We start from the raw sequence: 23150 nt of genomic DNA, 5'->3' as shown, positions 1-23150 counted from the left end.
TCATTGATCATTAATCCTTGTTCATTCTTCATCGTTCATTCTTCATCGATCATTGATCCTTGTTCATTCTTCATCGTTCATTCGTCATTGATCATTGATCCTTGTTCATTCTTCATCGTTCATTCTTCATTGATCATTGATCCTTGTTCATTCTTCATCGTTCATTCTTCATTGATCATTGATCCTTGTTCATTCTTCATCGTTCATTCTTCATTGATCATTGATCCTTGTTCATTCTTCATCGTTCATTCGTTATTGATCATTGATCCTTGTTCATTCTTCATCGTTCATTCTTCATTGATCATTGATCCTTGTTCATTCTTCATCGTTCATTCTTCATTGATCATTGATCCTTGTTCATTCTTCATCGTTCATTCGTTATTGATCATTGATCCTTGTTCATTCTTCATCGTTCATTCTTCATTGATCATTAATCCTTGTTCATTCTTCATCGTTCATTCTTCATCGATCATTGATCCTTGTTCATTCTTCATCGTTCATTCGTCATTGATCATTGATCCTTGTTCATTCTTCATCGTTCATTCATCATTGATCATTGATCCTTGTTCATTCTTCATCGTTCATTCATCATTGATCAATTATCCTTGTTCATTCTTCATCGTTCATTCTTCATTGATCATTGATCCTTGTTCATTCTTCATCGTTCATTCGTCATTGATCATTAATCCTTGTTCATTCTTCATCGTTCATTCGTCATTGACCATTAATCCTTGTTCATTCTTCATCGTTCATTCTTCATTGATCATTGATCCTTGTTCATTCTTCATCGTTCATTCTTCATTGATCATTGATCCTTGTTCATTCTTCATCGTTCATTCGTCATTGATCATTGATCCTTGTTCATTCTTCATCGTTCATTCGTCATTGATCATTGATCCTTGTTCATTCTTCATCGTTCATTCTTCATTGATCATTGATCCTTGTTCATTCTTCATCGTTCATTCTTCATTGATCATTGATCCTTGTTCATTCTTCATCGTTCATTCTTCATTGAACATTGATTCTTGTTCATTCTTCATCGTTCATTCTTCATTGATCATTGATCCTTGTACATTCTTCATCGCTCATTCTTCATTGATCATTGATCCTTGTTCATTCTTCATCGTTCATTCTTCATTGATCATTAATCCTTGTTCATTCTTCATCGTTCATTCTTCATCGATCATTGATCCTTGTTCATTCTTCATCGTTCATTCGTCATTGATCATTGATCCTTGTTCATTCTTCATCGTTCATTCTTCATTGATCATTGATCCTTGTTCATTCTTCATCGTTCATTCTTCATTGATCATTGATCCTTGTTCATTCTTCATCGTTCATTCTTCATTGATCATTGATCCTTGTTCATTCTTCATCGTTCATTCGTTATTGATCATTGATCCTTGTTCATTCTTCATCGTTCATTCTTCATTGATCATTGATCCTTGTTCATTCTTCATCGTTCATTCTTCATTGATCATTGATCCTTGTTCATTCTTCATCGTTCATTCGTTATTGATCATTGATCCTTGTTCATTCTTCATCGTTCATTCTTCATTGATCATTAATCCTTGTTCATTCTTCATCGTTCATTTTTCATCGATCATTGATCCTTGTTCATTCTTCATCGTTCATTCGTCATTGATCATTGATCCTTGTTCATTCTTCATCGTTCATTCGTCATTGATCATTGATCCTTGTTCATTATTCATCGTTCATTCTTCATTGATCATTGATCCTTGTTCATTCTTCATCGTTCATTCTTCATTGATCATTGATCCTTGTTCATTCTTCATCGTTCATTCTTCATTCTTCATTGATCATTGATCCTTGTTCATTTTTCATCGTTCATTCTTCATTCTTCATTGATCATTGATGCTTGTTCATTCTTCATCGTTCATTCGTCATTGACCATTAATCCTTGTTCATTCTTCATCGTTCATTCTTCATTGATCATTGATCCTTGTTCATTCTTCATTGTTCATTCTTCATTCTTCATTGATCATTGATCCTTGTTCATTCTTCATCGTTCATTCTTCATTGATCATTGATCCTTGTTCATTCTTCATCGTTCATTCTTCATTGATCATTGATCCTTGTTCATTCTTCATCGTTCATTCGTCATTGATCATTGATCCTTGTTCATTCTTCATCGTTCATTCTTCATTGATCATTGATACTTGTTCATTCTTCATCGTTCATTCTTCATTGATCATTGATCCTTGTTCATTCTTCATCGTTCATTCTTCATTGAACATTGATCCTTGTTCATTCTTCATCGTTCATTCTTCATTGATCATTGATCCTTGTACATTCTTCATCGCTCATTCTTCATTGATCATTGATCCTTGTTCATTCTTCATCGTTCATTCTTCATTGATCATTGATCCTTGTTCATTCTGCATCGTTCATTCTTCATTGATCATTGATCCTTGTTCATTCTTCATCGTTCATTCGTCATTGATCATTAATCCTTGTTCATTCTTCTTCGTTCATTCTTCATTGATCATTGATCCTTGTTCATTCTTCATCGTTCATTCTTCATTGATCATTGATCCTTGTTCATTCTTCATCGTTCATTCTGCATTGATCATTGATCCTTGTTCATTCTTCATCGTTCATTCGTCATTGATCATTGATCCTTGTTCATTCTTCATCGTTCATTCTTCATTGATCAATTATCCTTGTTCATTCTTCATCGTTCATTCTTCATTGATCATTGATCCTTGTTCATTCTTCATCGTTCATTCGTCATTGATCATTAATCCTTGTTCATTCTTCATCGTTCATTCGTCATTGACTATTAATCCTTGTTCATTCTTCATCGTTCATTCTTCATTGATCATTGATCCTTGTTCATTCTTCATCTTTCATTCTTCATTGATCATTGATCCTTGTTCATTCTTCATCGTTCATTCGTCATTGATCATTGATCCTTGTTCATTCTTCATCGTTCATTCGTCATTGATCATTGATCCTTGTTCATTCTTCATCGTTCATTCTTCATTGATCATTGATCCTTGTTCATTCTTCATCGTTCATTCTTCATTGATCATTGATCCTTGTTCATTCTTCATCTTTCATTCTTCATTGATCATTGATCCTTGTTCATTCTTCATCGTTCATTCTTCATTGATCAATTATCCTTGTTCATTCTTCATCGTTCATTCTTCATTGATCATTGATCCTTGTTCATTCTTCATCGTTCATTCGTCATTGATCATTAATCCTTGTTCATTCTTCATCGTTCATTCGTCATTGACTATTAATCCTTGTTCATTCTTCATCGTTCATTCGTCATTGATCATTGATCCTTGTTCATTCTTCATCGTTCATTCTTCATTGATCATTGATCCTTGTTCATTCTTCATCATTCATTCTTCATTGATCATTGATCCTTGTTCATTCTTCATCGTTCATTCTTCATTGAACATTGATTCTTGTTCATTCTTCATCGTTCATTCTTCATTGATCATTGATCCTTGTACATTCTTCATCGCTCATTCTTCATTGATCATTGATCCTTGTTCATTCTTCATCGTTCATTCTTCATTGATCATTAATCCTTGTTCATTCTTCATCGTTCATTCTTCATCGATCATTGATCCTTGTTCATTCTTCATCGTTCATTCGTCATTGATCATTGATCCTTGTTCATTCTTCATCGTTCATTCTTCATTGATCATTGATCCTTGTTCATTCTTCATCGTTCATTCTTCATTGATCATTGATCCTTGTTCATTCTTCATCGTTCATTCTTCATTGATCATTGATCCTTGTTCATTCTTCATCGTTCATTCGTTATTGATCATTGATCCTTGTTCATTCTTCATCGTTCATTCTTCATTGATCATTGATCCTTGTTCATTCTTCATCGTTCATTCTTCATTGATCATTGATCCTTGTTCATTCTTCATCGTTCATTCGTTATTGATCATTGATCCTTGTTCATTCTTCATCGTTCATTCTTCATTGATCATTAATCCTTGTTCATTCTTCATCGTTCATTCTTCATCGATCATTGATCCTTGTTCATTCTTCATCGTTCATTCGTCATTGATCATTGATCCTTGTTCATTCTTCATCGTTCATTCGTCATTGATCATTGATCCTTGTTCATTCTTCATCGTTCATTCTTCATTGATCATTGATCCTTGTTCATTCTTCATCGTTCATTCTTCATTGATCATTGATCCTTGTTCATTCTTCATCGTTCATTCTTCATTCTTCATTGATCATTGATCCTTGTTCATTTTTCATCGTTCATTCTTCATTCTTCATTGATCATTGATGCTTGTTCATTCTTCATCGTTCATTCGTCATTGACCATTAATCCTTGTTCATTCTTCATCGTTCATTCTTCATTGATCATTGATCCTTGTTCATTCTTCATTGTTCATTCTTCATTCTTCATTGATCATTGATCCTTGTTCATTCTTCATCGTTCATTCTTCATTGATCATTGATCCTTGTTCATTCTTCATCGTTCATTCTTCATTGATCATTGATCCTTGTTCATTCTTCATCGTTCATTCGTCATTGATCATTGATCGTTGTTCATTCTTCATCGTTCATTCTTCATTGATCATTGATCCTTGTTCATTCTTCATCGTTCATTCTTCATTGATCATTGATCCTTGTTCATTCTTCATCGTTCATTCTTCATTGCACATTGATCCTTGTTCATTCTTCATCGTTCATTCTTCATTGATCATTGATCCTTGTACATTCTTCATCGCTCATTCTTCATTGATCATTGATCCTTGTTCATTCTTCATCGTTCATTCTTCATTGATCATTGATCCTTGTTCATTCTGCATCGTTCATTCTTCATTGATCATTGATCCTTGTTCATTCTTCATCGTTCATTCGTCATTGATCATTAATCCTTGTTCATTCTTCTTCGTTCATTCTTCATTGATCATTGATCCTTGTTCATTCTTCATCGTTCATTCTTCATTGATCATTGATCCTTGTTCATTCTTCATCGTTCATTCTGCATTGATCATTGATCCTTGTTCATTCTTCATCGTTCATTCGTCATTGATCATTGATCCTTGTTCATTCTTCATCGTTCATTCTTCATTGATCAATTATCCTTGTTCATTCTTCATCGTTCATTCTTCATTGATCATTGATCCTTGTTCATTCTTCATCGTTCATTCGTCATTGATCATTAATCCTTGTTCATTCTTCATCGTTCATTCGTCATTGACTATTAATCCTTGTTCATTCTTCATCGTTCATTCTTCATTGATCATTGATCCTTGTTCATTCTTCATCTTTCATTCTTCATTGATCATTGATCCTTGTTCATTCTTCATCGTTCATTCGTCATTGATCATTGATCCTTGTTCATTCTTCATCGTTCATTCGTCATTGATCATTGATCCTTGTTCATTCTTCATCGTTCATTCTTAATTGATCATTGATCCTTGTTCATTCTTCATCGTTCATTCTTCATTGATCATTGATCCTTGTTCATTCTTCATCTTTCATTCTTCATTGATCATTGATCCTTGTTCATTCTTCATCGTTCATTCTTCATTGATCAATTATCCTTGTTCATTCTTCATCGTTCATTCTTCATTGATCATTGATCCTTGTTCATTCTTCATCGTTCATTCGTCATTGATCATTAATCCTTGTTCATTCTTCATCGTTCATTCGTCATTGACTATTAATCCTTGTTCATTCTTCATCGTTCATTCGTCATTGATCATTGATCCTTGTTCATTCTTCATCGTTCATTCTTCATTGATCATTGATCCTTGTTCATTCTTCATCATTCATTCTTCATTGATCATTGATCCTTGTTCATTCTTCATCGTTCATTCTTCATTGAACATTGATTCTTGTTCATTCTTCATCGTTCATTCTTCATTGATCATTGATCCTTGTACATTCTTCATCGCTCATTCTTCATTGATCATTGATCCTTGTTCATTCTTCATCGTTCATTCTTCATTGATCATTAATCCTTGTTCATTCTTCATCGTTCATTCTTCATCGATCATTGATCCTTGTTCATTCTTCATCGTTCATTCGTCATTGATCATTGATCCTTGTTCATTCTTCATCGTTCATTCTTCATTGATCATTGATCCTTGTTCATTCTTCATCGTTCATTCTTCATTGATCATTGATCCTTGTTCATTCTTCATCGTTCATTCTTCATTGATCATTGATCCTTGTTCATTCTTCATCGTTCATTCGTTATTGATCATTGATCCTTGTTCATTCTTCATCGTTCATTCTTCATTGATCATTGATCCTTGTTCATTCTTCATCGTTCATTCTTCATTGATCATTGATCCTTGTTCATTCTTCATCGTTCATTCGTTATTGATCATTGATCCTTGTTCATTCTTCATCGTTCATTCTTCATTGATCATTAATCCTTGTTCATTCTTCATCGTTCATTCTTCATCGATCATTGATCCTTGTTCATTCTTCATCGTTCATTCGTCATTGATCATTGATCCTTGTTCATTCTTCATCGTTCATTCATCATTGATCATTGATCCTTGTTCATTCTTCATCGTTCATTCATCATTGATCAATTATCCTTGTTCATTCTTCATCGTTCATTCTTAATTGATCATTGATCCTTGTTCATTCTTCATCGTTCATTCGTCATTGATCATTAATCCTTGTTCATTCTTCATCGTTCATTCGTCATTGACCATTAATCCTTGTTCATTCTTCATCGTTCATTCTTCATTGATCATTGATCCTTGTTCATTCTTCATCGTTCATTCTTCATTGATCATTGATCCTTGTTCATTCTTCATCGTTCATTCGTCATTGATCATTGATCCTTGTTCATTCTTCATCGTTCATTCGTCATTGATCATTGATCCTTGTTCATTCTTCATCGTTCATTCTTCATTGATCATTGATCCTTGTTCATTCTTCATCGTTCATTCTTCATTGATCATTGATCCTTGTTCATTCTTCATCGTTCATTCTTCATTGAACATTGATTCTTGTTCATTCTTCATCGTTCATTCTTCATTGATCATTGATCCTTGTACATTCTTCATCGCTCATTCTTCATTGATCATTGATCCTTGTTCATTCTTCATCGTTCATTCTTCATTGATCATTAATCCTTGTTCATTCTTCATCGTTCATTCTTCATCGATCATTGATCCTTGTTCATTCTTCATCGTTCATTCGTCATTGATCATTGATCCTTGTTCATTCTTCATCGTTCATTCTTCATTGATCATTGATCCTTGTTCATTCTTCATCGTTCATTCTTCATTGATCATTGATCCTTGTTCATTCTTCATCGTTCATTCTTCATTGATCATTGATCCTTGTTCATTCTTCATCGTTCATTCGTTATTGATCATTGATCCTTGTTCATTCTTCATCGTTCATTCTTCATTGATCATTGATCCTTGTTCATTCTTCATCGTTCATTCTTCATTGATCATTGATCCTTGTTCATTCTTCATCGTTCATTCGTTATTGATCATTGATCCTTGTTCATTCTTCATCGTTCATTCTTCATTGATCATTAATCCTTGTTCATTCTTCATCGTTCATTCTTCATCGATCATTGATCCTTGTTCATTCTTCATCGTTCATTCGTCATTGATCATTGATCCTTGTTCATTCTTCATCGTTCATTCGTCATTGATCATTGATCCTTGTTCATTCTTCATCGTTCATTCTTCATTGATCATTGATCCTTGTTCATTCTTCATCGTTCATTCTTCATTGATCATTGATCCTTGTTCATTCTTCATCGTTCATTCTTCATTCTTCATTGATCATTGATCCTTGTTCATTTTTCATCGTTCATTCTTCATTCTTCATTGATCATTGATGCTTGTTCATTCTTCATCGTTCATTCGTCATTGACCATTAATCCTTGTTCATTCTTCATCGTTCATTCTTCATTGATCATTGATCCTTGTTCATTCTTCATTGTTCATTCTTCATTCTTCATTGATCATTGATCCTTGTTCATTCTTCATCGTTCATTCTTCATTGATCATTGATCCTTGTTCATTCTTCATCGTTCATTCTTCATTGATCATTGATCCTTGTTCATTCTTCATCGTTCATTCGTCATTGATCATTGATCCTTGTTCATTCTTCATAGTTCATTCTTCATTGATCATTGATCCTTGTTCATTCTTCATCGTTCATTCTTCATTGATCATTGATCCTTGTTCATTCTTCATCGTTCATTCTTCATTGAACATTGATCCTTGTTCATTCTTCATCGTTCATTCTTCATTGATCATTGATCCTTGTACATTCTTCATCGCTCATTCTTCATTGATCATTGATCCTTGTTCATTCTTCATCGTTCATTCTTCATTGATCATTGATCCTTGTTCATTCTGCATCGTTCATTCTTCATTGATCATTGATCCTTGTTCATTCTTCATCGTTCATTCGTCATTGATCATTAATCCTTGTTCATTCTTCTTCGTTCATTCTTCATTGATCATTGATCCTTGTTCATTCTTCATCGTTCATTCTTCATTGATCTTTGATCCTTGTTCATTCTTCATCGTTCATTCTGCATTGATCATTGATCCTTGTTCATTCTTCATCGTTCATTCGTCATTGATCATTGATCCTTGTTCATTCTTCATCGTTCATTCTTCATTGATCAATTATCCTTGTTCATTCTTCATCGTTCATTCTTCATTGATCATTGATCCTTGTTCATTCTTCATCGTTCATTCGTCATTGATCATTAATCCTTGTTCATTCTTCATCGTTCATTCGTCATTGACTATTAATCCTTGTTCATTCTTCATCGTTCATTCTTCATTGATCATTGATCCTTGTTCATTCTTCATCTTTCATTCTTCATTGATCATTGATCCTTGTTCATTCTTCATCGTTCATTCGTCATTGATCATTGATCCTTGTTCATTCTTCATCGTTCATTCGTCATTGATCATTGATCCTTGTTCATTCTTCATCGTTCATTCTTCATTGATCATTGATCCTTGTTCATTCTTCATCGTTCATTCTTCATTGATCATTGATCCTTGTTCATTCTTCATCTTTCATTCTTCATTGATCATTGATCCTTGTTCATTCTTCATCGTTCATTCGTCATTGATCATTGATCCTTGTTCATTCTTCATCGTTCATTCGTCATTGATCATTGATCCTTGTTCATTCTTCATCGTTCATTCTTCATTGATCATTGATCCTTGTTCATTCTTCATCATTCATTCTTCATTGATCATTGATCCTTGTTCATTCTTCATCGTTCATTCGTCATTGATCATTAATCCTTGTTCATTCTTCTTCGTTCATTCTTCATTGATCATTGATCCTTGTTCATTCTTCATCGTTCATTCTTCATTGATCATTGATCCTTGTTCATTCTTCATCGTTCATTCTGCATTCATCATTGATCCTTGTTCATTCTTCATCGTTCATTCGTCATTGATCATTGATCCTTGTTCATTCTTCATCGTTCATTCTGCATTGATCATTGATCCTTGTTCATTCTTCATCGTTCATTCGTCATTGATCATTGATCCTTGTTCATTCTTCATCGTTCATTCTTCATTGATCAATTATCCTTGTTCATTCTTCATCGTTCATTCTTCATTGATCATTGATCCTTGTTCATTCTTCATCGTTCATTCGTCATTGATCATTAATCCTTGTTCATTCTTCATCGTTCATTCGTCATTGACTATTAATCCTTGTTCATTCTTCATCGTTCATTCTTCATTGATCATTGATCCTTGTTCATTCTTCATCTTTCATTCTTCATTGATCATTGATCCTTGTTCATTCTTCATCGTTCATTCGTCATTGATCATTGATCCTTGTTCATTCTTCATCGTTCATTCGTCATTGATCATTGATCCTTGTTCATTCTTCATCGTTCATTCTTCATTGATCATTGATCCTTGTTCATTCTTCATCGTTCATTCTTCATTGATCATTGATCCTTGTTCATTCTTCATCTTTCATTCTTCATTGATCATTGATCCTTGTTCATTCTTCATCGTTCATTCGTCATTGATCATTGATCCTTGTTCATTCTTCATCGTTCATTCGTCATTGATCATTGATCCTTGTTCATTCTTCATCGTTCATTCTTCATTGATCATTGATCCTTGTTCATTCTTCATCATTCATTCTTCATTGATCATTGATCCTTGTTCATTCTTCATCGTTCATTCGTCATTGAGCATTGATTCTTGTTCACTCTTCATCGTTCATTCTTTATTGATCATTGATCCTTGTTCAATCTTCATCGTTCATTCGTCATTGACCATTGATCCTTGTTCATTCTTCATCGTTGATTCTTCATTGATCATTGATCCTTGTTCATTGTTCATCGCTCATTCGTCATTGATCATTCATCCTTGTTCGTTATTCATCGTTCATTCTTCATTAATCATTGATCCTTGTTCATTCTTCATCGTTCATTCTTCATTAATCATTGATCCTTGTTCATTCTTCATCGTTCATTCGTCATTGATCATTGATCCTTGTTCATTCTTCATCGTTCATTCGTCATTGATCATTGATCCTTGTTCATTCTTCATCGTTCATTCGTCATTGATCATTGATCCTTGTTCATTCTTCATCGTTCATTCTTCATTGATCAATTATCCTTGTTCATTCTTCATCGTTCATTCTTCATTGATCATTCATCCTTGTTCATTCTTCATCGTTCATTCGTCATTGATCATTAATCCTTGTTCATTCTTCATCGTTCATTCGTCATTGACCATTAATCCTTGTTCATTCTTCATCGTTCATTCTTCATTGATCCTTGTTCATTCTTCATTGTTCATTCTTCATTCTTCATTGATCATTGATCCTTGTTCATTCTTCATCGTTAATTCGTCATGGACCATTAATCCTTGTTCATTCTTCATCGTTCATTCTTCATTGATCATTGATCCTTGTTCATTCTTCTTCGTTCATTCGTCATTGACCATTGATCCTTGTTCATTCTTCATCGTTCATTCGTCATTGATCATTAATCCTTGTTCATTCTTCATCGTTCATTCGTCATTGACTATTAATCCTTGTTCATTCTTCATCGTTCATTCTTCATTGATCATTGATCCTTGTTCATTCTTCATCTTTCATTCTTCATTGATCATTGATCCTTGTTCATTCTTCATCGTTCATTCGTCATTGATCATTGATCCTTGTTCATTCTTCATCGTTCATTCGTCATTGATCATTGATCCTTGTTCATTCTTCATCGTTCATTCTTCATTGATCATTGATCCTTGTTCATTCTTCATCGTTCATTCTTCATTGATCATTGATCCTTGTTCATTCTTCATCTTTCATTCTTCATTGATCATTGATCCTTGTTCATTCTTCATCGTTCATTCGTCATTGATCATTGATCCTTGTTCATTCTTCATCGTTCATTCGTCATTGATCATTGATCCTTGTTCATTCTTCATCGTTCATTCTTCATTGATCATTGATCCTTGTTCATTCTTCATCATTCATTCTTCATTGATCATTGATCCTTGTTCATTCTTCATCGTTCATTCGTCATTGATCATTAATCCTTGTTCATTCTTCTTCGTTCATTCTTCATTGATCATTGATCCTTGTTCATTCTTCATCGTTCATTCTTCATTGATCATTGATCCTTGTTCATTCTTCATCGTTCATTCTGCATTCATCATTGATCCTTGTTCATTCTTCATCGTTCATTCGTCATTGATCATTGATCCTTGTTCATTCTTCATCGTTCATTCTGCATTGATCATTGATCCTTGTTCATTCTTCATCGTTCATTCGTCATTGATCATTGATCCTTGTTCATTCTTCATCGTTCATTCTTCATTGATCAATTATCCTTGTTCATTCTTCATCGTTCATTCTTCATTGATCATTGATCCTTGTTCATTCTTCATCGTTCATTCGTCATTGATCATTAATCCTTGTTCATTCTTCATCGTTCATTCGTCATTGACTATTAATCCTTGTTCATTCTTCATCGTTCATTCTTCATTGATCATTGATCCTTGTTCATTCTTCATCTTTCATTCTTCATTGATCATTGATCCTTGTTCATTCTTCATCGTTCATTCGTCATTGATCATTGATCCTTGTTCATTCTTCATCGTTCATTCGTCATTGATCATTGATCCTTGTTCATTCTTCATCGTTCATTCTTCATTGATCATTGATCCTTGTTCATTCTTCATCGTTCATTCTTCATTGATCATTGATCCTTGTTCATTCTTCATCTTTCATTCTTCATTGATCATTGATCCTTGTTCATTCTTCATCGTTCATTCGTCATTGATCATTGATCCTTGTTCATTCTTCATCGTTCATTCGTCATTGATCATTGATCCTTGTTCATTCTTCATCGTTCATTCTTCATTGATCATTGATCCTTGTTCATTCTTCATCATTCATTCTTCATTGATCATTGATCCTTGTTCATTCTTCATCGTTCATTCGTCATTGAGCATTGATTCTTGTTCACTCTTCATCGTTCATTCTTTATTGATCATTGATCCTTGTTCAATCTTCATCGTTCATTCGTCATTGACCATTGATCCTTGTTCATTCTTCATCGTTGATTCTTCATTGATCATTGATCCTTGTTCATTGTTCATCGCTCATTCGTCATTGATCATTCATCCTTGTTCGTTATTCATCGTTCATTCTTCATTAATCATTGATCCTTGTTCATTCTTCATCGTTCATTCTTCATTAATCATTGATCCTTGTTCATTCTTCATCGTTCATTCGTCATTGATCATTGATCCTTGTTCATTCTTCATCGTTCATTCGTCATTGATCATTGATCCTTGTTCATTCTTCATCGTTCATTCTTCATTGATCAATTATCCTTGTTCATTCTTCATCGTTCATTCTTCATTGATCATTGATCCTTGTTCATTCTTCATCGTTCATTCGTCATTGATCATTAATCCTTGTTCATTCTTCATCGTTCATTCGTCATTGACTATTAATCCTTGTTCATTCTTCATCGTTCATTCTTCATTGATCATTGATCCTTGTTCATTCTTCATCTTTCATTCTTCATTGATCATTGATCCTTGTTCATTCTTCATCGTTCATTCGTCATTGATCATTGATCCTTGTTCATTCTTCATCGTTCATTCGTCATTGATCATTGATCCTTGTTCATTCTTCATCGTTCATTCTTCATTGATCATTGATCCTTGTTCATTCTTCATCGTTCATTCTTCATTGATCATTGATCCTTGTTCATTCTTCATCTTTCATTCTTCATTGATCATTGATCCTTGTTCATTCTTCATCGTTCATTCGTCATTGATCATTGATCCTTGTTCATTCTTCATCGTTCATTCGTCATTGATCATTGATCCTTGTTCATTCTTCATCGTTCATTCTTCATTGATCATTGATCCTTGTTCATTCTTCATCGTTCATTCTTCATTGATCATTGATCCTTGTTCATTCTTCATCGTTCATTCTTCATTGATAATTGATTCTTGTTCATTCTTCATCGTTCATTCTTCATTGATCATTGATCCTTGTACATTCTTCATCGTTCATTCGTCATTGACCATTGATCCTTGTTCATTCTTCATCGTTGATTCTTCATTGATCATTGATCCTTGTTCATTGTTCATCGCTCATTCGTCATTGATCATTGATCCTTGTTCATTCTTCATCGTTCATTCGTCATTGATCATTGATCCTTGTTCATTCTTCATCGTTCATTCTTCATTAATCATTGATCCTTGTTCATTCTTCATCGTTCATTCGTCATTGATCATTGATCCTTGTTCATTCTTCATCGTTCATTCGTCATTGATCATTGATCCTTGTTCATTCTTCATCGTTCATTCGTCATTGATCATTGATCCTTGTTCATTCTTCATCGTTCATTCTTCATTGATCAATTATCCTTGTTCATTCTTCATCGTTCATTCTTTATTGATCATTGATCCTTGTTCATTCTTCATTGTTCATTCGTCATTGATCATTAATCCTTGTTCATTCTTCATCGTTCATTCGTCATTGACCATTAATCCTTGTTCATTCTTCATCGTTCATTCTTCATTGATCCTTGTTCATTCTTCATTGTTCATTCTTCATTCTTCATTGATCATTGATCCTTGTTCATTCTTCATCGTTAATTCGTCATGGACCATTAATCCTTGTTCATTCTTCATCGTTCATTCTTCATTGATCATTGATCCTTGTTCATTCTTCTTCGTTCATTCGTCATTGACCATTGATCCTTGTTCATTCTTCATCGTTCATTCGTCATTGATCATTGATCCTTGTTCATTCTTCATCGTTCATTCTTCATTGATCATTGATCCTTGTTCATTCTTCATCGTTCATTCTTCATTGATCATTGATCCTTGGTCATTCTTCATCGTTCATTCTTCATTGATCATTGATCCTTGTTCATTCTTCATCGTTCATTCGTCATTGATCATTGATCCTTGTTCATTCTTCATCGTTCATTCTTCATTGATCAATTATCCTTGTTCATTCTTCATCGTTCATTCTTCATTGATCATTGATCCTTGTTCATTCTTCATCGTTCATTCGTCATTGATCATTAATCCTTGTTCATTCTTCATCGTTCATTCGTCATTGACCATTAATCCTTGTTCATTCTTCATCGTTCATTCTTCATTGATCCTTGTTCATTCTTCATTCTTCATTGATCATTGATCCTTGTTCATTCTTCATCGTTAATTCGTCATGGACCATTAATCCTTGTTCATTCTTCATCGTTCATTCTTCATTGATCATTGATCCTTGTTCATTCTTCTTCGTTCATTCGTCATTGACCATTGATCCTTGTTCATTCTTCATCGTTCATTCGTCATTGATCATTGATCCTTGTTCATTCTTTATCGTTCATTCTTCATTGATCATTGATCCTTGTTCATTCTTCATCGTTCATTCTTCATTGATCATTGATCCTTGGTCATTCTTCATCGTTAATTCTTCATTGATCATTGATCCTTGTTCATTCTTCATCGTTCATTCGTCATTGATCATTGATCCTTGTTCATTCTTCATCGTTCATTCTTCATTGATCATTGATCCTTGTTCATTCTTCATCGTTCATTCTTCATTGATCATTGATCCTTGTTCATTCTTCATCGTTCATTCTTCATTGAACATTGATTCTTGTTCATTCTTCATCGTTCATTCTTCATTGATCATTGATCCTTGTACATTCTTCATCGTTCATTCGTCATTGACCATTGATCCTTGTTCATTCTTCATCGTTGATTCTTCATTGATCATTGATCCTTGTTCATTGTTCATCGCTCATTCGTCATTGATCATTGATCCTTGTTCATTCTTCATCGTTCATTCGTCATTGATCATTGATCCTTGTTCATTCTTCATCGTTCATTCTTCATTAATCATTGATCCTTGTTCATTCTTCATCGTTCATTCGTCATTGATCATTGATCCTTGTTCATTCTTCATCGTTCATTCGTCATTGATCATTGATCCTTGTTCATTCTTCATCGTTCATTCGTCATTGATCATTGATCCTTGTTCATTCTTCATCGTTCATTCTTCATTGATCAATTATCCTTGTTCATTCTTCATCGTTCATTCTTCATTGATCATTGATCCTTGTTCATTCTTCATTGTTCATTCGTCATTGATCATTAATCCTTGTTCATTCTTCATCGTTCATTCGTCATTGACCATTAATCCTTGTTCATTCTTCATCGTTCATTCTTCATTGATCCTTGTTCATTCTTCATTGTTCATTCTTCATTCTTCATTGATCATTGATCCTTGTTCATTCTTCATCGTTAATTCGTCATGGACCATTAATCCTTGTTCATTCTTCATCGTTCATTCTTCATTGATCATTGATCCTTGTTCATTCTTCTTCGTTCATTCGTCATTGACCATTGATCCTTGTTCATTCTTCATCGTTCATTCGTCATTGATCATTGATCCTTGTTCATTCTTCATCCTTCATTCTTCATTGATCATTGATCCTTGTTCATTCTTCATCGTTCATTCTTCATTGATCATTGATCCTTGGTCATTCTTCATCGTTCATTCTTCATTGATCATTGATCCTTGTTCATTCTTCATCGTTCATTCGTCATTGATCATTGATCCTTGTTCATTCTTCATCGTTCATTCTTCATTGATCATTGATCCTTGTTCATTCTTCATCGTTCATTCTTCATTGATCATTGATACTTGTTCATTCTTCATCGTTCATTCTTCATTGAACATTGATTCTTGTTCATTCTTCATCGTTCATTCTTCATTGATCATTGATCCTTGTACATTCTTCATCGTTCATTCGTCATTGACCATTGATCCTTGTTCATTCTTCATCGTTGATTCTTCATTGATCATTGATCCTTGTTCATTGTTCATCGCTCATTCGTCATTGATCATTGATCCTTGTTCATTCTTCATCGTTCATTCGTCATTGATCATTGATCCTTGTTCATTCTTCATCGTTCATTCTTCATTAATCATTGATCCTTGTTCATTCTTCATCGTTCATTCGTCATTGATCATTGATCCTTGTTCATTCTTCATCGTTCATTCGTCATTGATCATTGATCCTTGTTCATTCTTCATCGTTCATTCGTCATTGATCATTGATCCTTGTTCATTCTTCATCGTTCATTCTTCATTGATCAATTATCCTTGTTCATTCTTCATCGTTCATTCTTCATTGATCATTGATCCTTGTTCATTCTTCATCGTTCATTCGTCATTGATCATTAATCCTTGTTCATTCTTCATCGTTCATTCGTCATTGACCATTAATCCTTGTTCATTCTTCATCGTTCATTCTTCATTGATCCTTGTTCATTCTTCATTGTTCATTGTTCATTCTTCATTTATCATTGATCCTTGTTCATTCTTCATCGTTCATTCGTCATGGACCATTAATCCTTGTTCATTCTTCATCGTTCATTCTTCATTGATCATTGATCCTTGTTCATTCTTCTTCGTTCATTCGTCATTGACCATTGATCCTTGTTCATTCTTCATCGTTCATTCGTCATTGATCATTGATCCTTGTTCATTCTTCATCGTTCATTCTTCATTGATCATTGATCCTTGTTCATTCTTCATCGTTCATTCTTCATTGATCATTGATCCTTGTTCATTCTTCATCGTTCATTCTTCATTGATCATTGATCCTTGTTCATTCTTCATCGTTCATTCGTTATTGATCATTGATCCTTGTTCATTCTTCATCGTTCATTCTTCATTGATCATTGATCCTTGTTCATTCTTCATCGTTCATTCTTCATTGATCATTGATCCTTGTTCATTCTTCATCGTTCATTCGTTATTGATCATTGATCCTTGTTCATTCTTCATCGTTCATTCTTCATTGATCATTAATCCTTGTTCATTCTTCATCGTTCATTCTTCATCGATCATTGATCCTTGTTCATTCTTCATCGTTCATTCGTCATTGATCATTGATCCTTGTTCATTCTTCATCGTTCATTCGTCATTGATCATTGATCCTTGTTCATTCTTCATCGTTCATTCTTCATTGATCATTGATCCTTGTTCATTCTTCATCGTTCATTCTTCATTGATCATTGATCCTTGTTCATTCTTCATCGTTCATTCTTCATTGAACATTGATTCTTGTTCATTCTTCATCGTTCATTCTTCATTGATCATTGATTCTTGTACATTCTTCATCGCTCATTCTTCATTGGTCATTGATCCTTGTTCATTCTTCATCGTTCATTCTTCATTGATCATTGATCCTTGTTCATTCTTCATCGTTCAGTCTTCATTGATCATTGATCCTTGTTGATTCTTCATCGTTCATTCGTCATTGATCATTGATCCTTGTTCATTCTTCATCGTTCATTCTTCATTGATCATTGATCCTTGTTCATTCTTCATCGTTCATTCTTCATTGATCATTGATCCTTGTTCATTCTTCATCGTTCATTCGTCATTGATCATTGATCCTTGTTCATTCTTCATCGTTCATTCGTCATTGATCATTGATCCTTGTTCATTTTTCATCGTTCATTCTTCATTGATCAATTATCCTTGTTCATTCTTCATCGTTCATTCTTCATTGATCATTGATCCTTGTTCATTCTTCATCGTTTATTCGTCATTGATCATTAATCCTTGTTCATTCTTCATCATTCATTCGTCATTGACCATTAATCCTTGTTCATTCTTCATCGTTCATTCTTCATTGATCCTTGTTCATTCTTCATTGTTCATTCTTCATTCTTCATTGATCATTGATTCTTGTTCATTCTTCATCATTCATTCGTCATGGACCATTAATCCTTGTTCATTCTTCATCGTTCATTCTTCATTGATCATTGATCCTTGTTCATTCTTCTTCGTTCATTCGTCATTGACCATTGATCCTTGTTCATTCTTCATCGTTCATTCGTCATTGATCATTGATCCTTGTTCATTCTTCATCGTTCATTCTTCATTGATCATTGATCCTTGTTCATTCTTCATCGTTCATTCTTCATTGATCATTGATCCTTGGTCATTCTTCATTGTTCATTCTTCATTGATAATTGATCCTTGTTCATTCTTCATCGTTCATTCGTCATTGATCATTGATCCTTGTTCATTCTTCATCGTTCATTCTTCATTGATCATTGATCCTTGTTCATTCTTCATCGTTCATTCTTCATTGATCATTGATCCTTGTTCATTCTTCATCGTTCATTCTTCATTGAACATTGATTCTTGTTCATTCTTCATCGTTCATTCTTCATTGATCATTGATTCTTGTACATTCTTCATCGCTCATTCTTCATTGGTCATTGATCCTTGTTCATTCTTCATCGTTCATTCTTCATTGATCATTGATCCTTGTTCATTCTTCATCGTTCAGTCTTCATTGATCATTGATCCTTGTTCATTCTTCATCGTTCATTCGTCATTGATCATTGATCCTTGTTCATTCTTCATCGTTCATTCTTCATTGATCATTGATCCTTGTTCATTCTTCATCGTTCATTCTTCATTGATCATTGATCCTTGTTCATTCTTCATCGTTCATTCTTCATTGATCATTGATCCTTGTTCATTCTTCATCGTTCATTCGTCATTGATCATTAATCCTTGTTCATTCTTCATCGTTCATTCGTCATTGACCATTAATCCTTGTTCATTCTTCATCGTTCATTCTTCATTGATCATTGATCCTTGTTCATTCTTCATCGTTCATTCTTCATTGATCATTGATCCTTGTTCATTCTTCATCGTTCATTCGTCATTGATCATTGATCCTTGTTCATTCTTCATCGTTCATTCGTCATTGATCATTGATCCTTGTTCATTCTTCATCGTTCATTCTTCATTGATCATTGATCCTTGTTCATTCTTCATCGTTCATTCTTCATTGATCATTGATCCTTGTTCATTCTTCATCGTTCATTCTTCATGGATCATTGATCCTTGTTCATTCTTCATCGTTCATTCATCATTGATCATTGATCCTTGTTCATTCTTCATCGTTCATTCATCATTGATCAATTATCCTTGTTCATTCTTCATCGTTCATTCTTCATTGATCATTGATCCTTGTTCATTCTTCATCGTTCATTCGTCATTGATCATTAATCCTTGTTCATTCTTCATCGTTCATTCGTCATTGACCATTAATCCTTGTTCATTCTTCATCGTTCATTCTTCATTGATCATTGATCCTTGTTCATTCTTCATCGTTCATTCTTCATTGATCATTGATCCTTGTTCATTCTTCATCGTTCATTCGTCATTGATCATTGATCCTTGTTCATTCTTCATCGTTCATTCGTCATTGTTCATTGATCCTTGTTCATTCTTCATCGTTCATTCTTCATTGATCATTGATCCTTGTTCATTCTTCATCGTTCATTCTTCATTGATCATTGATCCTTGTTCATTCTTCATCGTTCATTCTTCATTGAACATTGATTCTTGTTCATTCTTCATCGTTCATTCTTCATTGATCATTGATCCTTGTACATTCTTCATCGCTCATTCTTCATTGATCATTGATCCTTGTTCATTCTTCATCGTTCATTCTTCATTGATCATTAATCCTTGTTCATTCTTCATCGTTCATTCTTCCTTGTTCATTCTTCATCGTTCATTCGTCATTGATCATTGATCCTTGTTCATTCTTCATCGTTCATTCTTCATTGATCATTGATCCTTGTTCATTCTTCATCGTTCATTCTTCATTGATCATTGATCCTTGTTCATTCTTCATCTTTCATTCTTCATTGATCATTGATCCTTGTTCATTCTTCATCGTTCATTCGTTATTGATCATTGATCCTTGTTCATTCTTCATCGTTCATTCTTCATTGATCATTGATCCTTGTTCATTATTCATCGTTCATTCTTCATTTATCATTGATCCTTGTTCATTCTTCATCGTTCATTCGTTATTGATCATTGATCCTTGTTCATTCTTCATCGTTCATTCTTCATTGATCATTAATCCTTGTTCATTCTTCATCGTTCATTCTTCATCGATCATTGATCCTTGTTCATTCTTCATCGTTCATTCGTCATTGATCATTGATCCTTGTTCATTCTTCATCGTTCATTCGTCATTGACCATTAATCCTTGTTCATTCTTCATCGTTCATTCTTCATTGATCATTGATCCTTGTTCATTCTTCATCGTTCATTCTTCATTGATCATTGATCCTTGTTCACTCTTCATCGTTCATTCTTCATTCTTCATTGATCATTGATCCTTGTTCATTCTTCATCGTTCATTCGTCATTGACCATTAATCCTTGTTCATTCTTCATCGTTCATTCTTCATTGATCATTGATCCTTGTTCATTCTTCATCGTTCATTCTTCATTGATCATTGATCCTTGTTCATTCTTCATCGTTCATTCGTCATTGACCATTGATCCTTATTCATTCTTCATCGTTTCTTCTTCATTGATCATTGATCCTTGTTCATTCTTCATCGTTCATTCTTCATTGATCATTGATCCTTGTTCATTCTTCATCGTTCATTCGTTATTGACCATTAATCCTTGTTCATTTTTCATCGTGCATTCGTCATTGATCATTGATACTTGTTCATTCTTCATCGTTCATTCGTCATTGATCATTGATCCTTGTTCATTCTTCATCGTTCATTCTTCATTGATCATTGATCCTTGTTCATTCTTCATCATTCATTCTTCGTTGATCATTGATCCTTGTTCATTCTTCATCGTTCATTCGTCATTGAGCATTGATTCTTGTTCACTCTTCATCGTTCATTCTTCATTGATCATTGATCCTTGTTCAATCTTCATCGTTCATTCGTCATTGACCATTGATCCTTGTTCATTCTTCATCGTTGATTCTTCATTGATCATTGATACTTGTTCATTGTTCATCGCTCATTCGTCATTGATCATTGACCCTTGTTCATTATTCATCGTTCATTCTTCATTGATCATTGATCCTTGTTCATTCTTCATCGTTCATTCTTCATTGATCATTGCTCCTTGTTCATTCTTCATCGTTCATTCGTCATTGATCATTGATCCTTGTTCATTCTTCATCGTTCATTCTTCATTGATCATTGATCCTTGTTCATTCTTCATCGTTCATTCGTCATTGATCATTGATCCTTGTTCATTCTTCATCGTTCATTCGTCATTGATCAGTAATCCTTGTTCTTTCTTCATCGTTCATTCGTCATTGACCATTAATCCTTGTTCATTATTCATCGTTCATTCTTCATTGATCATTGATCCTTGTTTATTCTTCCTCGTTCATTCGTCATTGATCATTGATCCTTGTTCATTCTTCATCGTTCATTCTCCATTGATCATTGATCCTTGTTCATTCTTCATCGTTCATTCGTCATTGATCAGTAATCCTTGTTCTTTCTTCATCGTTCATTCGTCATTGACCATTAATCCTTGTTCATTATTCATCGTTCATTCTTCATTGATCATTGATCCTTGTTTATTCTTCCTCGTTCATTCGTCATTGATCATTGATCCTTGTTCATTCTTCATCGTTCATTCTTCATTGATCAATTATCCTTGTTCATTCTTCATCGTTCATTCTTCATTGATCATTGATCCTTGTTCATTCTTCATCGTTTATTCGTCATTGATCATTAATCCTTGTTCATTCTTCATCATTCATTCGTCATTGACCATTAATCCTTGTTCATTCTTCATCGTTCATTCTTCATTGATCCTTGTTCATTCTTCATTGTTCATTCTTCATTCTTCATTGATCATTGATTCTTGTTCATTCTTCATCGTTCATTCGTCATGGACCATTAATCCTTGTTCATTCTTCATCGTTCATTCTTCATTGATCATTGATCCTTGTTCATTCTTCTTCGTTCATTCGTCATTGACCATTGATCCTTGTTCATTCTTCATCGTTCATTCGTCATTGATCATTGATCCTTGTTCATTCTTCATCGTTCATTCTTCATTGATCATTGATCCTTGTTCATTCTTCATCGTTCATTCTTCATTGATCATTGATCCTTGGTCATTCTTCATTGTTCATTCTTCATTGATAATTGATCCTTGTTCATTCTTCATCGTTCATTCGTCATTGATCATTGATCCTTGTTCATTCTTCATCGTTCATTCTTCATTGATCATTGATCCTTGTTCATTCTTCATCGTTCATTCTTCATTGATCATTGATCCTTGTTCATTCTTCATCGTTCATTCTTCATTGAACATTGATTCTTGTTCATTCTTCATCGTTCATTCTTCATTGATCATTGATTCTTGTACATTCTTCATCGCTCATTCTTCATTGGTCATTGATCCTTGTTCATTCTTCATCGTTCATTCTTCATTGATCATTGATCCTTGTTCATTCTTCATCGTTCAGTCTTCATTGATCATTGATCCTTGTTCATTCTTCATCGTTCATTCGTCATTGATCATTGATCCTTGTTCATTCTTCATCGTTCATTCTTCATTGATCATTGATCCTTGTTCATTCTTCATCGTTCATTCTTCATTGATCATTGATCCTTGTTCATTCTTCATCGTTCATTCTTCATTGATCATTGATCCTTGTTCATTCTTCATCGTTCATTCGTCATTGATCATTAATCCTTGTTCATTCTTCATCGTTCATTCGTCATTGACCATTAATCCTTGTTCATTCTTCATCGTTCATTCTTCATTGAT

The sequence above is a fragment of the Amaranthus tricolor genome, chromosome 3, assembly GCF_026212465.1.
Source record: "Amaranthus tricolor cultivar Red isolate AtriRed21 chromosome 3, ASM2621246v1, whole genome shotgun sequence".
Classification (NCBI taxonomy): domain Eukaryota; kingdom Viridiplantae; phylum Streptophyta; class Magnoliopsida; order Caryophyllales; family Amaranthaceae; genus Amaranthus; species Amaranthus tricolor.
This window is presented reverse-complemented; position numbering follows the sequence as displayed.